Raw genomic sequence first — 25,585 nt, forward strand, 5'->3', positions numbered from 1 at the left:
ATTGACAACATTTGGATGAACTTTCGTTCATCTTGGTCTAATAATGGAAATAGTCTAGTCGTGGTGTGGGCCAGGAGTGACTGCAACCTATAATAAGCCTTCTTTACTTTGCTACAGCCATCACTGGCTGACATTGTCATTCACTGCCATCAACGGAAATCAATGTTTCCCACATTATATTTCATGCCAACGTCAATCAAAAGTAACCTCAAACCAAGTACTGTAACAAAGTGATGAAGGCTTATCAAAGGTTACAGATGCATAGTCTTGAACCAAAATAAGAAAAACATACAATAATGATTGAATGGGTGGACTATGGCTTTAAAAGACCCAGAAAACAACCAAAATATCGTATGATGAAAAGAAAGAGATTCCCCAGACTGATGAAGAATAATGGACAGATGCCAAAAATAGAAATGAGACATTTTTTTTAATATACTGTGAAGAGGAGGTGAAAGTAATAAAGGGAGTGGAGAAAACAAGGGAACAAAGCTTTAGTCACAGTGAAAAGGTAATTAGTGAACAGGAGAGAAGTGCCATCACACTTACTTGAGATTTTTTGATCATTTTGAGTTATAATTCTAGTGTTTCTTTTTTGTTCATCTGGTTCACTTTCTTACCTCTGTATCTATCTACAGTTTTCCCGTCTTTTCCAAGGGTAAACAGACCCGAGTTCAATACCCAACAGCCACACTTGGCAGAGTAGACAGCGAACACAATGCAAAGGTGGGCTAATGGAAAACTGTTTTGATAGATTCAACAGTTTAGATTGTAGATTCATTGATAGGTTGGTTGATTGATTTACATTGAGCAGGACCTCTCTCTTTATGTTCCTTCCTCAGATGTCTATCCACAGCTGGACAATGGTAATTTGCTGAAATGAACTGTGTATTAACAGTCAGGAGAATTCAAAAGGTAAGAGGAGACTAACAGCAAAAATATGTATAAAAAGTAGCTTGAGTAGAAAAAATGTGAAACAATAAGCCTACAACAAAAACCAAGTCACCAGCGTGGCTGAAGCCATATTTATTTTGAATGGCCATACCTGAATAAAGTATTCATGCAGTAAGTTATGGTTTATAATGTTTGTAGAGCGCACACATACACTCACCGGCCTCTTTATTAGGTACACCTTGCTAGTACCGGGTTGGAATCCCTTTTGCCTTCAGAACTGCCTTAATTCTTTGTGGCATAGATTCAACAAGGTGCTGGAAACATTCCTCAGAGATTTTGGTCCATATTGACATGATAGCATCACGCAGTTGCTGCAGATTTGTAGGCTGCACCTCCATGATGTGAATCTCCCGTTTCACCACATCCCAAAGGTGCTCGATTGAATTGAGATCTGGTGGCTGTGGAGGCCATTGGAGTACAGTGTCACTCATTGTCATTTGCCAGTTTGAGATGATTTGAGCTTTGTGACATGGCACGTTATCCTGCTGGAAGTAGCCATCAGAAGATGGGTACACTGTGGTCATAAAGGGATGGACATGGTCAGCAGCAATACTCAGGTAGGCTGTGGCGACAAAGAAAGAAACATCTGTTAATACTTATAGACACCTGTTCTGTCCTCATACATAGCTGAACACCTCTAAACACCTCCCAAGAGTCTGGAGACAGAATGTCAGTCTGACTTCAGGTTTATTGACTTAGAAAGAGTGAAACTGAGAAAGAGAAACAATAATCAATGATATGGTTTCACATCCACACATTGCCTTGCCATACATCACAGAGATGATCTAACAAAGAAATAGCGACATATAGCTACAATGTGTTGTATTAACATTGAAATATAGTATCCTCTCTTAGCTAACATAACCAAGAATACCCAATGTGTTCTTATATAATGCTAGTATGGTCTCACATGAAGAAATAAAAGGTAAGTTTACATAATCACCATGAAAGCCAATAGTACAAGCTAAACTAGCATCTTCCACAACACAAACACTTGTCTACAGTGGGATATTACTGATAGTCCTTTCGGTCCCTGCACTGATGGACACTATAAAGAATTATGGAGAACTCTCTGGTTATCAAATCAACCAATCAAAATCAGAGGCAATGATGTTAGTTGGACAATGGCCAATTCAAATGTCAGGAAGGCTTGATTTCCACTGGTCTCAAGGATTTAGATACTTGGGAATTACTATAACAACTGACCTATCAAAATTGTTTAAAGCCAACTATGGGAAATTGATGGGCCACATAAAAGGGGACCTTACAAGATGGGAAATTCTACCTAAGAATAGAAACGATAAGAATGAAGATTTTGCCAAGATTGCTTTTTCTCTTCCAATCACTACCTATCTATGTTCCTGCTTCCACCTTTACTATATTGGATAAATGGCTGTCCAAGTTTATTTGGCAAAGCAAGCGACCCAGACTTAAATTTAAAAGACTACTCTGCCCAAAAGACTGGGGAGGCCTGGACTTACCTAGCCTGAAAAAATATTATTGGGCAGCCCAACTCAGATCAATGATTGCTTGGATATCCCAAGACACTGACACTATATGGGTGGGAATGGAACAGAGTGAATGCCCAAATTTGCCTTTAGATTCAATACCATTCTTAAACCAAGACATATGGGGGAAAAAGAAAATTGCTAATGTATGGAGCAAGAACACCTTAAAAATATGGTCAATCTTGAGGAAAAAACTACAACTTCCCATGACCATTTCCAGAGCTATAATGATAGCAAACAACTGTGAGTTCTCTCCATCTAGGCTGGACAAGGGATTCCTAAAATGGAAGGAAAGGGGTTTAGTGGTTTTGGACCAGCTGTTTGACGGAGCAGTCCTAAAATCATTTGAACAGCTCAAAGAGGAATATGATTTACCAAACCAAGACTTCTTTAGGTACTTACAAATTAGACACTATCTACAAAGTCATAAAGAATGGGAACAGCTCTGTTCCTTACCAACAAAATTGGAACACCTCTTCATATCAACAACTAAAGGAATAGTGAAGACAAAGTTCATATCACATATTTACAAGATATTGCAGGAAGAGTTAAAAGAAGATATCTTAGATATTAAAGAAAAATGGGAACTAGAAATGAACACAATAATCCCAGATGAGCAATGGGAGACTTCATGCAGACAGGGACATAGGATATCCAGTAGTCCAAACTGGAAGGAATTTGGATGGAAAATGAAAATGAGATACTTTAGAACTCCACTTATAACATCAAAATGGAGCAACACCTCAGATCATTGCTGGAGGGGTTGTGACCTGGTGGGAGATCACACACATATATTTTGGGACTGCCCAAAGATATCAGAATACTGGCAAAATGTACAAAAAGAAATAAAAAAATGTCTCCATATAGATTTACCTCTTAAACCATTACACTTTATACTAGGGGTACTGCCAACTGATCTTGAAGAGAACAGTCAAACATACTTGCTGAGAATCCTCTTTTTAATAGCGAATAAGGTAATCACAGCCTCCTGGCTGAGGCCACACCCTCCAACAATTACACAATGGAGGGAAAGAATCCAAAACGTTTACAACATGGAATATACAACAGCATTATTACAACTGAAAGTAGATGTATTCCTAAATAAATGGTCATCCATTGCCCTACATTTTCATTTGATATGATTGAAATGCAGATTATTATTATATATTTTTTTAAAGATTATTGTTACTGTTATTATTATTGTTGTTATTGTTATTATTATTGTTGTTGTTATTGTTATTGTTGATGATGATAATGGTGATAATGTTGTTGAACATTACCTTATAATTTACCAAATGTAATCTATACTGTATGTATGTGGTATTGCTGAGATAATGATCATACCTCACATATATATTGGTTAAGATGAAAGATATCCATGGACTGTTAACCTTTCTGTGGACTTACCCGCGGCACCTTACTGTACCATCAAAAAGATTTGTTGTGACATACTGTATGACTGCAATTTATAAAAGGAAATGATAATAAAAAGTTAAAAAAATAAATAAAAAAATAAAAGTGTACTGTAGTAGTATTGTTGTAGTTGGCTACACCTCAGCCTATGATTCTCATGGGGCGTTAGATTGTCTCTGATAGAATCCTACGGTTCAGCTCGACATTCAACGACGATTTTCACCTTCTGAGCTAGCAGGCTAACCTGTGAGCTCTCAATTCTTTGTTATTGTTGAACCCTAGCTCAACAATAATTCCTCAGGTTATTATTATAACTTGCTAGGTCACATGTGTAGGCTACAGCTAGCACTTGGGACAGTCGGCTAACTAAGTTACTTGTTGTTTCCGGACAGCTGAGAACCTTGGCTAGCTTTGACAAGCTAATATTGAGAAATATTAGCACCCTGTTTGCAGGAGGGTTGGCCACCTTGTGTTTGTAGCCCTAGGACTACTGAGCACTTTCTAGTTTGACATAATTCCTAGCTAGTTACCTCGTATAATGATCTAGAACATGCCAGTTCTCTCTAGTGTGGGACCAGTGCCATATCTAACTATGCGGGTACCAGTTCCCTGTGGTAGCACGATGGTATAGCAATGCTGAGGTGTATTGTACCTGCTTGTTGCATCGTGCGCTGTATCTAAACTAACCCCACAACTAAGTCAACTAATAAACATGGGTTACGCATATCTTAAACATGCCTGTGTGTGTGTGTTTGTGTGTGTGTGTGTGTGTGTGTGTGTTTGCATACATGTGTTTTTTCGGGGATGCAGAGAAAGTCTTCCAGCTGTTCCAATGAGAACATCCATCCATCCATCCATACATAGACCTATGCATTTAATTCTGGTTTGTTTATAACTAAGAGGAAGACACAGTTATCATCAAAAACCACTAGTTATCATCAAAAATGATGGTCACAGTTTGCTAAAAAAAGTACCTAAAAAGCCTGCAGAGGTCTGCCTAAGTTTGGGGAAAAAAGGATCTGCCCAAGATTTACAGCATACCACCTCATCTGTGAAACATGGTGCAGGGGGTGTTAGGTTTGGGCATGTATAGTTGCCATTAGAACTTGTTAACTTGTCTTAATTGATGATTGTACCTGCTGACGGCAGCAGCAGAATGTATTCTGAAGTGCACAGAAACATCTTGTCTACTTGAGTGCAAGCAAATGCGTCCAAATGCATTGGATGGCGCCACACCATACAATAAAACAATGCCATAGCCAAAACACTGCCATAGCAACGAGTGGAAAGATCTTGATTGGCCAAGTCAATCTTCAGATTAAAATTCAATTGAACATGCATTACATTTCCCTAATGATAAGAATTTAGGCAAAAAGACCTCAAAACAAACAACAACTGAAGATGGCTGCAGTACAGGCCTAGCAGAGCATCACCAAAGAAGATGCTCAGCGTCTGGTAGGGTTAGTGGGTTGCAGACTTCAGGCAGTTATTGTCCACTAAATACTAGTGGATTGTCCACTAAATACTAAACATGACTGCTTCTTTTGGACATTTGATAAGTCTGTACCATTACTTTTGGGTACACTGAAATAGGGGGACTATGCATAAAAAGTGAGGTAATTTTTGAATGGTGAAACCAATGTGTACACAAATACCATCAAATAAAAGCTAAAAATCTCTACTTTAACCTTGTAGTAATTGTTTAATTTCAAATCCAAACGTTTGGAGTATAGAGCCGAAAGAACAAAAAATGTTTTGTTGTCTCATTACTTACACAGGCAGGGGTTTGGGAAAGTGAACAACATTTGACGGTGAATACATACTGTATGTCAAACCCCAGCCTGACCACTCCGTTCTTCCACCTCGGCTGGCCGCCTCTAAGAGGATGCAGTGGTCGCGCTCGTTGGTCACGGCTTTTCACTGTCTTGGTGCCCCGGTGGTGGAACGAGCTTCCCAGTGCGGTCAGGACTGCCAATGGCCCCTGGTCCTAGCATAGTTTTGTTTTTCTTATTGTAGTGGTGTCCGTGTACACAGAGGCAGACGCAGCGGTGTAGTGAGGGAAAGGTCCCGTTTATTCATACAGTCAGTAATCGTTCAATCAGAGTTCGCTTTCCAGCCTCGTCAGAGCGTCTCTCTCTCTCCACTGTCCGCTCTCCTCGCCTTTCTCGCCGTTTCCAGCCTAGCTACCGAAATGGCAGAAGCACACACATTTTAAACATTCGCCGACGAGACTTAATTCGCAGCAGGTGTGCAACAAAAGTCTCGCCGACACAACCCCGGCCACGGTCCTGTAGCTCCCTCTACAGGCCGAACGCTGCATGTCCCCCCACACTTATGATGACTGATGTATAGATGATTCACTTACTTGAGACAAATGTACTTGTTGTAAGTTGCTTTGGATAAAAACATCTACTAAATGTCAAAAATGTAAATGTAAATGTGATGAAAATGGGTGAAGTGTCTAGCCCCAAATTTACAAAAAATGGTTAGGGCATAAACCCAATATTTTCATGTTTTATTAATTTTTCCAGAGAACAGATTGGTGTTGAATTGTGGGATATATGAAGGATTGCCCCTTTTAAAAGGCTACCCATTTTTAATTGGCAATTATGGCACTTGAAAGTAGCCAAATATCCCTCTGATAAAAAAAACAACCTAAAAACTTGACATCAAAGATGAGCATGGAAATTAACAGGCCATGTAGCAATTAAGTTTGTTTTATTTTCTAGTGCATGAGGTTATTCGCAGGTTACCTAAATGTTAACCTCGTCCCCAGGCTATTGCTCACAGCGCATATAAGTCTGGAATAACGACGACTCAAACCTGGCCGTAGGGTGGTTACTGATTAAAGTATTTGTTATTATTTGATTTCAGCTAATCACACGGCTGCAAGGTGTAGCTTTTTATCAGAAATGTGTGGAATGTGCTGTGGAAGATGATTGATGCGAGGTAAAGCCCATGGCTATGCCCCGTCCCCATTTTTGACGCTCTTGCTCTTGGCTTAATGAAGGCCAATGAAGTTTAACGCATTGGTCCAACAGACCTTTTGGACATTTGGGCAGAAGTGTCTGGGAACGAGACTACTTAAATCTTAACATAATATTAACATAATCTTCAGCAGTACATGCTAAGCACAGTGTATCTATGAGAAGATATTCAGCACTTTGCTCGTACAAAAGTCCTACAATTCCGAAGCGAGTATAAACCAAGGCAATAATTAATATTAAATACATTTAACTACATTCATAAAGTTCTTCATAACCAACATCAGGGAGATGTGACCAGAGAGGTGGTGAGTGGATCCTGGCTATAAGGGCACACTCTTGCCAACACACATTCTGGTGTGACATGTGCGATGTCTTATTGATCTATGTTGCTTTGGCTGTCTCCACGTGTGGATCATTGTAATCAGGGGTGGGGCTGGCCTTTTAAACACCTGTGCTTTGTTTCATTCAGGGAAAACAAAGAGATTTTTAACATTTCTTTTAAAGAGACAACACACATTTTCTGCCATGCCTCTATCAATTGATTTGGCTTTAATCAATGGTTTCTTCTTGATGTTGTGTACATGTTTTCATGCCTATGTCACCTTTCAGAGGAAATCAAGGAACCTATCCAGATCTGATGTCGTATTAGATGAGTCAAACCCTGTCAGAACATAGTTTGCTTTTGCTAGATTATTTTCTTTTCTTTTGTCTAGTATTGGTATACATGGTCGAAATTATGCACTCATATTTAGTATTTGGTCGACACTACTTTGTATGCAAACCGTCTGGGACCCATTGACCCCACCAGGTGCTGGGTATTTTTTCTGGTGATATTCTGCCAGGCCAGCCATCTTCAGTTTTTGAGGTCTTTTTGCCCATAATCTTACCATCAGAAAATGAAATGCATGTTCAATAGGATTTAAATCCAAAGATTGACATGGCCAGTCAAGAACTTTCCACTTTTTCGCCCTGAAAATCTCCCTAGCTCCAATGGCAGTATGTTTTGGGTCATTGTCTTACTGTTTGATGAAGCGCCATCCAATGAATTTGGAAGCATTGCTTTTACTCGACCAGACAAGATGTTTCTGTACACTTCAGAATACATTCTGCTGCTGCTGTCAGCAGTAACATCATCAATTATGATAAGTTAGCAAGTTCTAGTGGCAGCTATACATGCCCAAACCATAGCATCCCCTCCACCATGTTTCACAGATGAGATGGTATGCTGTAAACCTTGGGCAGATCCTTTTTTCTCCAAACTTTCCTCTTGCAATCACTCTGATAATATTCACCTTATCTGTCCACAAGACTTTTTTCCACACCTCTGCAGGCTTTTTAGGTACTTCTTAGCAAACTCTAACCTGACTATCCTTTTTAAGGATAACTAGTGGTTTGCATCTTGCAGTAAAGCCTCAGCCATTTGCGATTGCTGAGCTCATCAGTGCTTGATTTTGGCAAGCCTAAGGTTTTGACTATGTTTCAGATTTTTCAGCTTTCACCATTTGTCAATTGCTTTGCTATTGTAATGTATCTCACACCTTGTCCTTTGTTGGGAATGATATTTAAGGAGAGGGACAGCGAGATATTCTTTGAGTTTTGGGTTAGGCCCATCACGGGCATCATTCTCCCGCGTTGGGGAAAAATAAAAAAGTTTTTATTTCAAATCCAAAAAGAAGAAAAAATGCTTCACTGTCCCATTACTTACGCACGGTACTGTATAACCTTTTGTGGAAAGGGTTCTACATGGAACCCAAAAGGTTTCTTCAAAGGGACAGTGGAAGAAGAACCCTTTTTGGTTCTATGTAGCACTTTTTTTCTAAGAGTGCAGGATCTGTGATGGGTCTGTCTGTCTATATCCACGGTATATTTGCTTGAATGCCACAGCCTATTTAAGTATTGTTGCTGACCATGTGCATCCCTTCATGGCCACAATTGACCCATCTTCTAATGGCTACTGCCAGCATGATAATGCACCATGTCACAAAGCAAAAGTCATCTTAAACTGGTTTCATGAACATGACAATGAGTTCAGTGTTCTTCAGTGGCCTTCCCAGGATCTGAATCCAATAGAACACCTTTGGGATGTGGTAGAACAGGAGATTCACATCTTGAAAGTGAACCTGAAAAATCTGCAGGAATTGAGTAATGCAATCATGTCATCATGGACTAGAATCTCAAAGGAATGTTTCCAACATCTTGTGGAATCAATGCCATGAAGAATTTAGGCTGTTTTGAGAGCAAAGGGAGGCCCTACCCAGTATTAGTATAGTGTTCCTCATAAAGTGCTCTGTGAGTGTATATCTAACTATCTTTGTTTTTGCTGGTCTGTAGGATCTATGATGGCCGTCAGCCCATCCTGTGTATCATGGACACAGCCATGATCAAAACCATCCTCATCAAGGAATGCTACTCCCTTTTCACTAACAGGAGGGTAATACGCTAAATTGAAGTTGTTGTATGGGGAAAAAAACATAAGGGCTCCTTAAATAGATAATATCATTGTTATTATAGCATTATTAATATTAGGTTAATCTTGCAGTATATAATTATTATTATTTTTCTAGAATTTCTATCTCAACGGGCCTCTGTATGACGCCGTGTTTATCGCTGAGGATGATGCATGGAGACGGATCCGCAGTGTCCTGTCTCCCTCCTTCACCAGTGGGCGGATCAAAGAGGTACAGTCCCATCTCTCCTCTCCTTCTTTCATTCATTCCTTTATACAACACAAATAAATGAATGACTAACAACTCTGACGCGTGTGTGTGTGTGTGTGTGTGTGTGTGTGTGTGTGTGTGTGTGTGTGTGTGTGTGTGAGAGAGTGTGTGTGTGATTTGTACTATGTGTATAGTGTGTATTCATTGTTGTTTGTTGTTGTGTGAAGCAGCAACTTTAATTAATTAATCCAAGAAAAATTTTCATCCCGGACAATAAAGTATATTTGATCTTATCTTCGATAAGTTCAATGGTCAGATGACAGAGTATAGAATAATAGTTCATCTTTGGAGTCACTTATTCCTTGACTATATACATAATGTATCCTGTATGAATGTATATTCTCAGGCAATATAAACATTTAAATAATTCCTGTTTCAAACATGATATTAACCCATGTTTTGCACATATTAATCCATGTATCAATCATGATATTTTTCCATGTATCCTTCCCAACTCAGATGTTCGGGATCATGAAGCAGCACTCTGGTAATTTGGTCAGCAATCTGAAGAAGACGACCGATAACGATGAGCCCATTGAACTAAAAGAGTGAGTATTTATCTCCGAGACGATAAGGTGAATTTGTCATTTCAGTGAACTCCCCCTTTAATTTTGTGGTTGTGGTTCTGGTGGTCAGAGATTGTGTGGTTGTGTTCCAGGTTCTTTGGACCATACAGTATGGATGTGGTCGTCAGCACTTCATTCAGTGTTGACATCGACTCCCTCCACAACCCCTCCTACCCCTTTGTGACCAACATCAAGAAAATGCTCAAGTTTGACATCTTCAGCCCACTGTTCCTCACAGTCGGTACAACTGCCCCCATATAGCTTTCAGTCATTTTGTGCTTAATAAATGAAGCTATTGATTTCATTGATTAGACTGACATAAACCCCACTGCCAATGGTTTGCGCTCTACTCATTTGACAAACACATGGGCCCTGTCCAGAACCAACCTCTAGTTCCTAAATGCTGGACACTTGGAGATCTGAGTGGATTGGATACAGACGTGTCTAGGGATAGAGCCTAGGAGTTCTTTCTGGACAGGGCTGTGCATTGAATAGGATTGGAGTCACGTATCATGGTATTTCCTGTTCCTGTTTGTAACTGTGGCATTTCCTGTCCGTCCAGCATTCTTCCCCTTCATGGGTCCTGTTATGGCAAACATGGAGGTATCCCTATTCCCTGCCTCAGTCACAGATTTCTTCTACGCTGTCTTTCAGAAGATCAAGTCCAATCGCGTGGCTAGCACCAGGAAGGTATGTAAATATAACTGATCAAATATACGATCTTCAGCCAGTATTGTGTAATACAATTGTAGAGATTTGGTAGCATCTGGTAGTTCTCATGTGATTTTGATCTGACGTAAGCCTGCTTCCAGAGTCGGGTAGATTTCCTGCAGCTGATGATAGACTCGCAGAAAGACAGCAACTCAAAGGGAGAGGAGCAGAGTAAAGGTGCCTGCCTTAAACACACACACACACACACACACACACACACACACACACACACACACACACACACACACACACACACACACACACACACACACACACACTGTATACTAGCATCTAACACACACACATACAGTACCTGCCTCAAACACCTATACCTACAAACACACCTACCACCCCATTTCTCCCATCATCATAGGATTGAGTGACCATGAGATCTTGTCCCAGGCAATGATGTTCATCTTTGCTGGCTATGAGACCACCAGGAGCTCTCTGTCCTTCCTGGCCTACAATCTGGCAACCAACCCTCACATCATGACCAAGCTGCAGGAGGAGATAGACACTGTGTTTCCCAACAAGGTAACCGCTCTGCAGACTCCTATATAGTACTATTCATGTGGAACAGGTGATAGTGACAGTGACAGTGTGATAGTGACATGATAGTGACAGTGTTTTAGAGGGTACTGATGAGTGTGTAACTGCTGTGCACTGCAGACTCCTACAGATGGTTAGATAGGTGACAGTATTTTGCAGTGTGCTAATGTGTCTGTAGCATCCCTGTGCAGACTTCTGCCCAGTATTATTCATTTGAAACAGGAAGTAGATAGGTGTTGTTGGAATCTTCAGAATAGTTAAAAGGCCAGTACCTGAGGACCTGAGGGATCTACAGGGTATATACCTTAAAAGCATGTCTGACATGCAGTGGTGTGCATGACCATAGAGTGATTTCTAAACTAATACAATTATCTTAAAATAAATTATAAAACTAACAGGTAATCAGTGCAGAGACTTGTGTGATATGTGCTCTCCATCTGACTCGTGCTGCTGCATTTTGTATCATTTGCCAAGAGCTTTCTTTGGTCGACCAGACAGGAGAGTGTTACAGTAATCAAGGCTGCTAGTAATACAAGCATGCATTCGTCTCTCAGTGTCAGCCTGGGAGAGGAAAGGTTGCACCTTTACAGCTGTGTTCTGTAAAGGTCCATGTAATATTCAAGCTTTATAAAAGCTTCCTAACGGTTGTAATGACTATCTTTAATCGGTAGCGATCAGGGAACAAGATCCCTTATAATAAATCCCTTATGAATAAATATTTCATTTACGAACGCTGTTTTGGTTCGGAAAACACGCTTTTTAAAATGCAGTGTCCTACCTGACATTCGGTTTGCATATAAACATGTTGTGAGTGCCAGGGGTGTTCTCGGGGAGTAGACTGACCTTTCTCTGGTGGCTGCCTCTCCCAATCGTGTGCGCATGTAGAAACACAACAGCTAATGTCCAACACTGCAAGTTCATTTCGGGGGGATATATTATTATTAGGGAGGATGTTGTTGTTTGGACAACTTCCGACAGAATTTCTCCACGATGGCAGATTTCCGGCAAACTTACTTACTCTTCTTTAAGTGATACAAATATGTTTTAGTCACATTCTTGATATGGGTTTCAAAATTAAGATCTGAGTCAATGGTAACACCTTGTTTTTTTGCCTGGTGCTTAGTGTAAGTAGTGTCTTTAAGTGTGCAGACAGTTTGACCAGGACAAGGACAAAGAGCATTTTGGCATCAGCATTAATTAATTAATTCTAAGGTCATTAAGAACCTCGTTAATAACTTAACAACATAGTGCTATCTCAGTGCTATGATTGGCACAAAAGCCAGATTGGAACATGTCAAAGGTACAGTTGGGAAGAAGGAGATTATTTAACAGTTTGAACACCTTTTTTTCAAGAATTATTATTTTTTTGCTTAAAAAGGGAAGGTTGGAGATTGGCCTAAAATCGCTAAGGACTGAAGAGTCGAAGTTACTTTTCTTCAGGAGGGGTTTCACCATGGTAGTTTTAGGTGCAGATGAACAGACCCCCACTTTGCTGAGCATTTCTGTATGACCACTGCAAAAGAGTTCATAGTGCTTCCATGTGGTGGAAGGTGGGGTAACAAGTCATCAAACACATCTTCAGGTCTTGCCTGAGTGATCCTCCTCACCTAATATTGGTTCTCTTATCTCAGAAGTATGTTGCAAATTCCTCACATTTGTAGGTGGAGAGCAGATCACCAGGTGTCTTGTGGGCGGGATTTATAAGGCTGTCAATCGTTGAAAAGAGCACTGTAATGATATATTCAAAAGCACCATGGTAATGTTCTCTGGGCTGTTCGGTGCTGCCCGGCCACAGTTAATGGAATGGATACCAAGTTATTCACATTTGAACCACCTGACAGTTTTCTTGTAGTCTGTCGACTGTGATAGGAAATAATAGACTATAGCACATTCAGTATTCCAAGCAGTCAATCCACTAAAAGCAGCCCAGTTTAGTGGCATTTTGACTTCTGATTGATCCTTGTGTACATCTATCATTTACATTGTTCAGTGGAATCTAAATGTATTTTCTTCTAACTATCAAGATAACATTATTTAGCGATTTTTTTGTTTATTCATGTACAACAAAAAAGCAAGTCACTATTACACACGTACATTGAAAGTAATGGCGTTCTGTATGCGGGTGTCATGAAATTAGGCTATGCAGATTAGAATAAGTACAGTACTGTGTTCATTTCCCAAAAAAAGAACACAAAAAACTAACAGCTCTTCAGATTTGCAACGAAAAATAGTTAGTTCTGGGTTTCGGCTACGTGAACGACCAATCACTAGTGCTCATGTGAGTGTAATATCCCTGTGCAGGCTCCTATCCAGTACGAGGCTCTGATGCAGATGGACTATCTAGACAGCGTGATCAACTAGTCTCTCAGGTTGTACCCCATCGACTTGAAAGAGTCGCCAAGAAATCTGTTGAGATCAGCGGCATCACCATCCCCAAGGGTATGGTTGTCATGATACCCATCTGGACCTTGCACCGTGACCCCGATGTGTGGGAAGACCCAGAGGAGTTCAAACCAGAGAGGTAATGGGCCACATCTTAACCACAACCACAATATCAATCACAACAGCAACGATAAGAGCAGTGTTCCACAAACAACCATAAAACAAACCTAAATGCGACGACCAAACACAAACAGGTTTCTTCAACCATGTATAACCATCATATTACTGTGATTTAATTGATATGTTCTTTAACCCCTCCTCCTCTGAACTCTCCGAGTGTAGGTTCAGTAAGGAGAACAAGGAGAGCATCGACCCATACACCTACATGCTGTTCGGGTTGGGCCCACGGAACTGTATCCGTGCGATTCGCTCTGGTATTGATGAAACTGGCGATGGTGGAGATTCTACAGAGGTTCAACTTCACCGTCTGCAAAGAGACAGATGTGAGACAAAATAATGATACAATGATTGTAAATATAATTTTGTACCTATGACTTTGTTGCGTTTCGATATGTAGCAGAGGTGATTTTGGAATCACACTCGCGTGATGAGGTAGCCCTGCCTGAGACATGTAAACTGAAGTGTCGCCCTCAGACCTTGAGGATGTCCTCTTGGCTTAATAGTAGCGTTTGTGTCTTCCACATGGGAGACCCGGGTTTGAACCCCCATACTACAATTCTGTACTTGCGTACTGCATGAGTATGTACTCCCCATTTAATTTCCCAGATTGCATTTTTCAGTACTAGGCGCCAATCATCCTCAGTATAGGCTACCTACTAAATGATGGAAGTGTGAGATTTAAAAAAAAAGCTATTTGTATTTCTGCAAAACTCCCTCGAGACTTCATAGGGCCATTTTAATGTATGTCGACCCAAGAGAGGTTGTCCAGGAGTTTGAGTTTATTTGAATTTATAGTGCAATGCTACCCGAACGTAACAGTGACACTGTATTAGGTAACATTCATAGTGTAACGCTGACATCTATTTTACTCGTTCCTTCATACTTTAACTGTGTGTCAACTCTCACCAGATCCCCATTGAGATGGACCTACAGAACACTCTGATGCCCATACGGCCCATCAAACTCAAGCTGCTGTCCCGCTGCCAGGAGTCCGACCACAACCAGCTCAAAGCAGACAGCCAGTGATGAGGACCTGCCCTGCTGCAGGTCTCTCAGTTATTATGTTACACATAGATCTAGGATCAGCCCCAACACTGGCTACTTTCAAAAATGGGCTTAAAAAAAAAAGGGCTTCGCTTTTGCCTTAAATTGAAACTAAATTGGCGCTAATAATTGCACTGTGACCCTAAAATGCACTGTGACTTTTATTCTTTTTTTATGTCTTTTATGCGTTTTTATTCTAATCTTTTTTTCATGCTCTTTCCTTTTTATCTATTTTACGTAAAGCACTTTGAATTGCCTCTGTGTATGAAATGTGCTATATAAATAAACTTGCCTTGCCTTGCCTTGCCTCGCCTCGCCTCTGGGCTCTGCTGCTACTGTATGCTGCTCTCTTTGTATCTGTCTATTAGTGGAGGTCCAGGACTAGTTGTACAGAGACAGTTGTTGTCTGTCGTCTGCAGTGCAGGGATTTGCATGTGACTTGTGTATGTTTTGTACTTGTCTGGTAGTGGGTCTCTATCATCACGCTAAAAACGTGTGTATAATCACAAACTAAATCATAACATGAGAATGAACAACATGCCATCAAAACATGACAATAAATAGGTGTTAGATTAGATTCAACTTTATTGTCATTGTGCAGAGTACAAGTACAAAGATAACGAAATGCAGTTAGCGTCTAACCAGAAGTGCAAAAAAGCAGAAAAGCAATATATGAGCAGTATAAGTAGTGCAGTATAAGCAGTATATGAGCAGTATAAGTAGTGCAGTATAAGCAGTATATGAGCAGTATAAGCAATATATGAGCAGTATAAGTAGTGCAGTATAAGCAGTATATGAGCAGTATAAGCAGTATATGAGCAGTATAAGTAGTGCAGTATAAGCAATATATGTATTAACAGTAACATTATAAGCAGAATAAATATAGAATGCAGTATGAACAGTATAAGCAGTATATGAGCTGTATAAGTAGTGCAGTTACCAATGTATTGGTTCTATCTATGGGTATCGTAGTGCAGCAGTAGTCAAAATGTACCTGCATTTTATCGGTTGAAGTGCCATCTCATCTGTCATAAGATTTGACTTGTAAAACTGAAAAGTAGGATACAACTAATAGCCTAAATGTATAAACACAGACCACAACCAAAAAACAACATGGGAAAATCGTTTATGCATCCTCTGCAGCAGGAACAGTGCAGAGAAAAAGTATGTACAGTAAACCCCATAACTGAATACACTTCATACGCTTCAGCGCGACACAGAACGCCTATACTGCAACAAAGTAAAAAGATGAGACAGACACGTGTCTTCAATAACTTGCATGTTTAATCAAAATACAAGCATTCGGCACATCGTTAACTTGTAGGAAAGTTTAATCAGGTTTTATCAATTGTATTATTTTAAATGTGAAATAAATATCATCAGTGCAGAGGCTATAACACACTACAAAAGTCACATTAAATCACGGAAAGTAGGCTAGGCTAATTAACGGAACTATATGATTATACAGCCCGAGCCCAGTCCAGGGTTCTGAAAGCGACAAGTAACAAGTGTGCCCATCAACGGTCTAGATATTAGGCCTATACGTAACATTTAGTCCTCCACTTTATATCACAGCCAGTATAACGTTTAAAATGACTACAAAACAAAAGCAATATAGTCTACAGTGAACGGCGCATTGTCCATTTGTCATACATGTCCAAACAGACCTGCACACTTGAATAGGAAAGTAGCGCGGCGGTTCGTTGCTTCAGCAAACCTCTCGATGACTTTACTGTTGAAATCCATCTGTCCCTGGATCAATGCATTTTCAATGGAAATCATGTCAAGGCCGTTCAGTCGCTGGTGTCTGTTCTGTTCTGACAGATGTATAATGTCTTTGAATCCAGCCGATGCCCAAATAGTCTCCACCAAAAATCATACATGGGAAACAGAACAGCGCATGTTTCGAGGTGGTAGCGGTTAGCCATCTCTTTTTGTCAAACCATTCCTGTTGGCCCTAAACGTTTTATCTCCAACTTCTCTTCCAAAGGCAATGTACTGAACCGCATGGTCAACAAATAATCTACACGATTCATTGTGAAAACTTTAGCTAGCTAGCATTAGCGATAGACGTACAGTAGATGAACTGAATTGCTTTGTGATTATTTCCTGTCATGTCAGACCACGTTAACGACATTAGCGTTTAATAGTTTTTCGCCACCTGTTGCTAGGCAGAATTCATACCCAATATAATTTGCGTGAGGTTTTCCCTGCTTACGCCAATCACGCTCACGTTGTTCCCCTCGCAACGATGGGGCAGAGTGCTCCGCTGCCCCACAGCAGAAAGACGGGACAGAGAGCGCAGTCCGCACACACTAGTAATTACTAGTAATTAGTAATTACTCCAAAAACAGCACTATACGGATTATGAGTCAAGTTTATTATATTTATACACACCAATTTCACCATTTAATCTATTTTGTATTAAATATAAAAGACTTAAAAAAAAAAAAATAGGACTAATAATTGTTTCGTATTTGTAATGTACTTTATGAGACTTTATGTTTGTAATGTACTTTATAAAGAAAAAAAACCTGTATATCCCCAAATTTGATTCTATGCAATATGTTTTTTCAAATGTTGTATTTGTCTTGTAGGCTACTTTTGTGTAAGCCGTATATTGTGGGTAAAATGCACTATAAATTCAAATGAACTTAAACTTAAATGTGTATTGCAGTGGAATCCTAACTCGAGATCCGCGTGTAAATCGAATCAATTTCCCATTGACATGAATGCAAGATTTACGCGCGCGGATTTGGAGTTAGGATTCCACCCAAAATGCGTTGCTATTGGTATCATTATGACGTTGATATGTACACAGAATTGAGAATGTTCTGCAATAATACACAAAGTTCTTGAACTTTTAGTTTAGTGGCATAACGAGCTAAGACGCAACCTGAACCTGTGCAATCAGTATTACCAGAGTGAGATATAAAGAGATTATAACCGGAAGATTCGGCGCTTATACACAGCCTACTGACTGAGGTAGGCTAATGTAGGCCAGAGATGTAGTATAGTTGACATATAGTATAGTTTTATAACACTTGTATTTGTAAATACTTGAGACGGCATAGGCCGACTACCTTTACAGCATTTGGACAAGGGACGCGTAAAAATGTCACTGAGAGATATCTGTCACTAGGAGATGATATTCCCATTAAGTCGAATTCAGCGTTGGATATTTCTATATGCCTAAAAACTCACATCTTTAGAAAGGCCTTCCTTTAGGTCCTGTCCTCTTGTTGTTGTTAGTGTTTTGTTTGTGTTTTTGTTTGTGTGTCTATTGCACTCAACTGCACAGGATTTGAAATTGTCGGCTACAAATGAAAAACACATTCCAAATAAAATATATTTTTTATTATTATTATGAGAGACCTAAATGCATGAATTGAATTAGGGCTATTTTAATTTTGCCGAGGTCTTCTGCTTATTAGCCTATAGGCTCCTACCTGTACCAGGCCGATTCCAGTTAATAAAATGTGCCCATTATATGGCCACTGATATTTGACCTGTTGGCCACAATTGTAGGCTATATTTCAAGGCGTGTCAACAAACATAGCCAGCCAACCCACACTGGAAGCTTTTGCTGACTCTAACATAGGCCTCTGACAGGACCAAGTCACTTCGAACCATTGCATCGAACGCTGATAAGAGTTGTTAGGCAGTGAATTACCATGATAGTCATTCCAAACCCATTATGACGCCAGCCGAACGCACATTATAGATAATAACATTTCTTTGCTGCCAATCGGTGTACTGGTATTTGTTGACTGATTCAGAAGGGCAAACTCAAAGATTGTTATACCATTCTCATTTGGGGAATCTTTCTGACATTCCTGTTGCATTATAGTATGGGTGTGTGGAGATTATTTCAATCATTTTTGTTTGTGTTCTATCTACTGTAGGTGCATAAAAACAATGGAGGTGAAAATATATATGAGTATTGAGGATATCAGGAAGGAGCATGAGAGGATTAAGACAGAGAAGGCAGAGTTTGAGAAAAAGATAGAGGAATATGAGAAACAAAAGAGAAGGGACCAAAAAGTTAGGCAGAGGGAGGAGGAGATCCTGGCCAGAAAGGCAGAAAGACTGCAGGAGGACAGGAATGAGTTCAATAGGGAGAGGGAGGAGATGGACAGTGGGATCAAGATCCTCATGATGGAGATTGAGAAAGAGAAGGAGTCCTCAAAGGAGATACTTAGAAAGGCTGAGAAGGCAGAGGCAGAGTTAAATATGATGAGGAAGGAGAGCGTGAAAATCCAAAGAGACGGACAGAAGGTGGAGCAAGAAATGCTCAGGATGTGGAAGGAGAAGGAGACATTTCTCAAGGCCAAGAAACAGATGGAGAAAGAGATGGAGAAAAATATGGTGGCAGTCAAGAGGAGAGAGGCCCTGGTGATGGAGGCCGAAGAAAGACTTAAACTGAGCCAGGAAAAGGAGAAGCTAGAGCAGGAAAAAGAGACCTCAATGGAGATGCTTAGAAAGACAGAGAAGGTCGGAGCAGAGTTGCAAATGATAAAGAAGGAGTGGATGAAAATCAAAAGAGACGGGCAGGATGTGGAGCGAGAAATGCTCAAGATGTGGAAGGAGAAGGAGACATTTAAAAAGGATAAGAAACAGATGGAGAAAGAGATAGAGGCCATCAAGAGGAGAGAGGCCCTGGTGATGGTGGCTGAAGAAAGAGCGAAACAGAGTCTGGAAAAAGAGAAGCTAGAACAGGAGAGGGAGACATTGAAGAAGGTGAGCATGGTGACGATTAGAGAGATGGTAGAGAACCTATAGACTAAGTAGATGAAGGTGATTGTTGCTAGTTTTACTATAGCATTTAGTCCATGACCTTCAACTCTCAGTTGAATTTGTCCAATTCTTGTCTCACCTTGCACTCCCCTCTGATGTTACTTTTTGAATTTCAGATGAACGATGGCTCCAGATATGCAGATATGCCCCAACCCTCATGTTCTCTGATGGCTCAGCTGGTACACAATCAGGCAAACCAGGGGACGAGCCTTTCTGTCAAAAGCCTTGTTGATGTGGCCCTGGCTGAGAGCGTGTGGGGGTGCAGAGATAAGACAGGGGACTGCACATGCCGACACCGTTAGCCTGGAAACCTCAACACAATTGGCCGCTATTTAGGGATACATAGCAAATCAATTTATATAGTTGTCTTAAGTTCAATAAATTAAGTTGAACATTAAATTAAATTGACTTCCTTTCTCTACCACTGTGACTGCTTGTGGCATTTATTATTATAGAAAGTCTTACTTGTGATGACCGTGATGTATGTAGCTGAAGATGAATGTAGCTATTTATTTTAAGTCGCTCTGGATAAGAGCTTCTGCTAAATTACTCAAACGTAGGCCTAAAGTACATCCGTAAAATAATGTATCCATTTCCTGTTAACCATCTCTAAACCCTAGATGGCAGTATTTACTCTTACACCAGAAACGTGACCAGTTGCACGTGTGGATGCAGAATAAATAGCCCTCCCAGTCTGTTTCTGCAAGGAACTTCTAATTTATGGATTCTCTACATATGTTGAGAGTCTTGTCAAGTCTGAATATGTTAGAGTTGGGGTTTGTCCTCTACCTCCAAATATAAACGAGGACAATCACTTTGTTTTTCATACAGGTACCACTAATGTATGTATTTCTATTATCAAGGTTTCTATTACTTTACCATACTATGAAACTAATTGAATATGTTTTTAAGCGTCCAAAAAGCATTGATACCATTTCCAAGCACTCCAAGAATCATTTTGCGTTGCTGCTACAGCAGCCGCGCAATGTCAACACTTTACACACGCACTGGTGTAGCATGTAACATTAAAATCCATCAACTTCATATCAAACCATTGATGATTGGTGAACTTGTTGGATCAGTTAAGGCCTGTGCCAGAAATCAGTACACACACCAATCACACAATGGGACTATAACAGACACATACAGTGCATTCTGAAAGTATTCAGACCCCTTCACTTTTTCCGCATTATGTTATGTTACAGCCTTATTTTAAAATAGATTAAATTATTAATCTAATCATTAATCTACACACAATACGCAATAATGACAAAGGTGCTTCAACAAAGAACTGAGTAAAGGGTCTGAATACTTATGTAAAGGTGATATTTCAGTTTTTTATTTTGAATAAATTAGCAACAATTTCTAAAAACCTGTTTTCACTTTGTCATTATGGGGTATTGTGTGTAGATTGATGAGGAATTTTTTTTTTTGAATCCATTTTAGAATAAGGCTGTAACATCACAAAATGTGGAAAAAGTTAAAGGGTCTGAATACTTTCCGAGAGCACTGTATTTACATCTTGATTCACAGAATCACGCCTTGTACACACTTGCAAGTGATAGCAACGCCCATCACCTGTCCCAATAAAGAGATGCTCCAAGCGCACCATTTCATCCTTTCCACTCTTCACTCTCTGACTGTCTGAAGTGTACTGTAGTTGTGTTGTTGTAGCTGGCTACACCTCAGCCTATGATTTTCACGGGGCGTTAGATTGTCTCTGATAGAATCCTACGGTTCAGCTCGACATTCAACGACGATTTACACCTTCTGAGCACCTGTTAACTCTCTGAGCTAGCAGGCTGACCTGTGAGCTCTCAATTCTTTGTTATTGTTGAACCCTAGCTCAACAATAATTCCTCAGGTTATTATTATAACTTGCTAGGTCATATGTGTAGGCTACAGCTAGCACTTGGGACGGTCGGCTAACTAAGTTACTTGTTGTTTCCGGACAGCTGAGAACCTTGGCTAGCTTTGACAAGCTAATATTGAGAAATATTAGCACCCTGTTTGCAGGAGGGTTGGCCAGCTTGTGTTTGTAGCCCTGGGACTACTGAGCACTTTCTAGTTTGACATAATTCCTAGTTAGTTACCTCGTATAATGATCTAGAATATGCCAGTTCTCTCTAGTGTGAGACCAGTGCCATATCTAACTATGCGGGTACCAGTTCCCTGTGGTAGCACGTGGGTGTAGTAATGCTGAGGTGTGCTGATATTGTACCTGCTTGTTGCTTCGTGCGCTGTATCTAAACTAGTCAACTACACTATCTACAACTACACTGTCTATCACAACTAAGTCAACTAATAAACATGGGCTACGCATATCTTAAACATGCCTGTGTCTGTGTGTTTGTGTGTGTGTGTGTGTGTGTGTGTGTGTGTGTGTGTGTGTGTGTGTGTGTGTGTGTGTGTGTGTGTGTGTGTGTGTGTGTGTGTGTGTGTGTGTGTGTTGCATACATGTGTTTTTTCGGGGATGCATAGAAAGTCTTCCAGCTGTTCCAATGAGAACATCCATCCATAGACCTATGCATTTAATTCTGGTTTGTTTATAACTAAGAGGAAGACACGGTTATCATCAAAAACCACTAGTTATCATCAAAAATGATGGTCACAGTTTGCTAAAAAAAAGTACCTAAAAAGCCTGCAGAGGTCTCGTAAAAATGAAAGTTTGGAGAAAAAAGGATCTGCCCAAGATTTACAGCATACCACCTCATCTGTGAAACATGGTGCAGGGGGTGTTAGGTTTGGGCATGTATAGTTGCCATTAGAACTTGTTAACTTGTCTTAATTGATGATTGTACCTGCTGACGGCAGCAGCAGAATGTATTCTGAAGTGCACAGAAACATCTTGTCTGCTTGAGTGCAAGCAAATGCGTCCAAATGCATTGGATGGTGCCACACCATACAATAAAACAATGCCATAGCCAAAACACTGCCATAGCAACTAGTGGAAAGATCTTGATTGGCCAAGTCAATCTTCAGATTAAAATTCAATTGAACATGCATTACATTTCCCTAATGATAAGAATTTAGGCAAAAAGACCTCAAAACAAACAACAACTGAAGATGGCTGCAGTACAGGCCTAGCAGAGCATCACCAAAGAAGATGCCCAGCGTCTGGTAGGGTTAGTGGGTTGCAGACTTCAGGCAGTTATTGTCCACTAAATACTAGTGGATTGTCCACTAAATACTAAACATGACTGCTTCATATGGACATTTGATAAGTCTGTCCCATTACTTTTGGGTACACTGAAATAGGGGGACTATGCATAAAAAGTGGGGTAATTTTTGAATGGTGAAACCAATGTGTACACAAATACCGTCAAATAAAAGCTGAGAATCTCTACTTGTAATAATTGTTTAATTTCAAATCTAAACGTTTGGAGTATAGAGCCGAAAGAACCAACAAAAAATGTTTTGTTGTCCCATTACTTACACAGGCAGGGGTTTGGGAAAGTGAACAACATTTGATGGTGAATACATACTGTATGTCAAACCCCAGCCTGACCACTCCGTTCTTCCACCTCGGCTGGCCGCCTCTAAGAGGATGGAGTGGTTGCGCTAGTTGGTCACGGCTTTTCACTGTCTTGGCGCCCCGGTGGTGGAACGAGCTTCCCAGTGCGGTCAGGACTGCAGAGTCACTACCTATCTTCCGCCGTAGATAGAAGACCCATCTCTTCAGGCTACATCTTGACTGTCCCTCCTAAAGACCTCTTCACCTTCCACTACCCACCTGTACAGTACCTCTAATGTAAAGCATTTTTAAAAAGCATTGTGACTACCAATGGCCCATCTGCTAAATGTCAAAAATGTAAATGTAAATGTGGTGAAAATGGGTGAAGTGTCTAGCCCCAAATTTACAAAAAATGGTTAGGGCATAAACCCAATATTTTCATGTTTTATTCATTTTTCCAGAGAACAGATTGGTGTTGAATTGTGGGATATATGAAGGATTGCCCAAAAAAGGCTACCCATTTTTAATTGGCAATTAGGGCACTTGAAATTAGCCAAATAAGCCACCTTTTTGGAGTGGTAGGGTCTCTCTCTGATAACCCCCCCCCCCCCCCCCCTAAAAAGTACCACATAGGTTCTTGACATCAAAGATGAGCATGGAAATTAACAGGCCATGTAGCAATTAAGCTTATTTTATTTTCTCGTGCATGAGGTTATTCGCAGGTTACCTAAATGTTAACCTCGTCCTCAGGCTATCGCTCACAGCGCATATAAGTCTGGAATAACGACTCAAACCTGGCCGTAGGGTGATTACTGATTAAAGTATTTGTTATTATTTGATTTCAGCTAATCACACGGCTGCAAGGTGTAGCTTCTTATCAGAAATGTGTGGAATGTGCTGTGGAAGATGATTGATCCGAGGTAAAGCCAATGGCTATGCCCCGTCCCTGTTTTTGACGCTCTTGCTCTTGGCTTAATGAAAGCCAATGAAGTTTAACGCATTGGTCCAACAGACCTTTCGGGCATTTGGGCGGAAGTGTCTGGGAACGAGACTACTTAAATCTTAACATAATATTAACATAATCTTCAGCAGTACATGCTAAGCACAGTGTATCTATGAGAAGATATTCAGCAGTTTGCTCGTACAAAAGTCCTACAATTCCGAAGCGAGTATAAACCAAGGCAATAATTAATATTAAATACATTTAAATACATTCATAAAGTTCTTCAGGGAGATGTGACCAGAGAGGTGGTTGAGTGGATCCTGGCTATAAGGGCACACTCTTGCCAACACACATTCTGGTGTGACATGTGCGATGTCTTATTGATCTATGTTGCTTTGGCTGTCTCCATGTGTGGATCATTGTAATCAGGGGTGGGGCTGGCCTTTTAAACACCTGTGCTTTGTTTCATTCAGGGAAAACAAAGAGATTTTTAACATTTCTTTTAAAGAGACAACACACATTTTCTGCCATGCCTCTGTCAATTGATTTGGCTTTAATCAATGGTTTCTTCTTGATGTTGTGTACATGTTTTCATGCCTATGTCACCTTTCAGAGGAAATCAAGGAACCTATCCAGATCTGATGTCGTATTAGATGAGTCAAACCCTGTCAGAACATAGTTTGCTTTTGCTAGATTCTTTTCTTTTCTTTTGTCTAGTATTGGTATACATGGTCGAAATGATGCACTCATGTTTAGTATTTGGTCGACAATACTTTGTATGCAATAACCGTCTGGGACCCATTGACCCCACCAGGTGCTGGGTATCTTCTCTGGTGATATTCTGCCAGGCCAGCCATCTTTTTGCCAGGTCTTTTTGCCCAAAATCTTACCATCAGAAAATGAAATGCATGTTCAATAGAATTTAAATCCAAACATTGACATGGCCAGTCAAGAACTTTCCACTTTTTCGCCCTGAAAATCTCCCTAGCTCCAATGGCAGTATGTTTTGGGTCATTGTCTTACTGTATGATGAAGCGCCATCCAATGAATTTGGAAGCATTGCTTTTACTCGACCAGACAAGATATTTCTGTACACTTCAGAATACATTCTGCTGCTACTGTCAGCAGTAACATCATCAATTATGATAAGTTAGCAAGTTCTAGTGGCAGCTATACATGCCCAAACCATAGCATCCCCTCCACCATGTTTCACAGATGAGATGGTATGCTGTAAACCTTGGGCAGATCCTTTTTTCTCCAAACTTTCCTCTTGCAATCACTCTGATAATATTCATCTTATCTGTCCACAAGACTTTTTTCCACACCTCTGCAGGCTTTTTAGGTACTTCTTAGCAAACTGTAACCCGACTATCCTTTTTA

At 40.3% G+C, this 25,585-nt stretch overlaps 1 pseudogene across 1 annotated transcript in view; it reads left to right on the top strand.

The window, feature by feature from the left end:
- Positions 1-2,689: 2,689 nt before the first annotated feature.
- Positions 2,690-25,585, top strand: part of LOC310815256 (cytochrome P450 3A27-like) — a 59,147-nt pseudogene continuing 36,251 nt past the window's right edge. The window contains exons 1-5 of the transcript in view: positions 2,690-2,856; positions 9,194-9,293; positions 9,427-9,540; positions 10,039-10,127; positions 10,238-10,386. The product of the transcript in view is annotated as a cytochrome P450 3A27-like (transcript). The remainder of the gene's footprint in view (positions 2,857-9,193; positions 9,294-9,426; positions 9,541-10,038; positions 10,128-10,237; positions 10,387-25,585) is intronic.

The sequence above is a fragment of the Argentina silus genome (genome assembly GCF_951799395.1).
Source record: "Argentina silus genome assembly, chromosome: 14".
Lineage (NCBI taxonomy): Eukaryota > Metazoa > Chordata > Actinopteri > Argentiniformes > Argentinidae > Argentina > Argentina silus.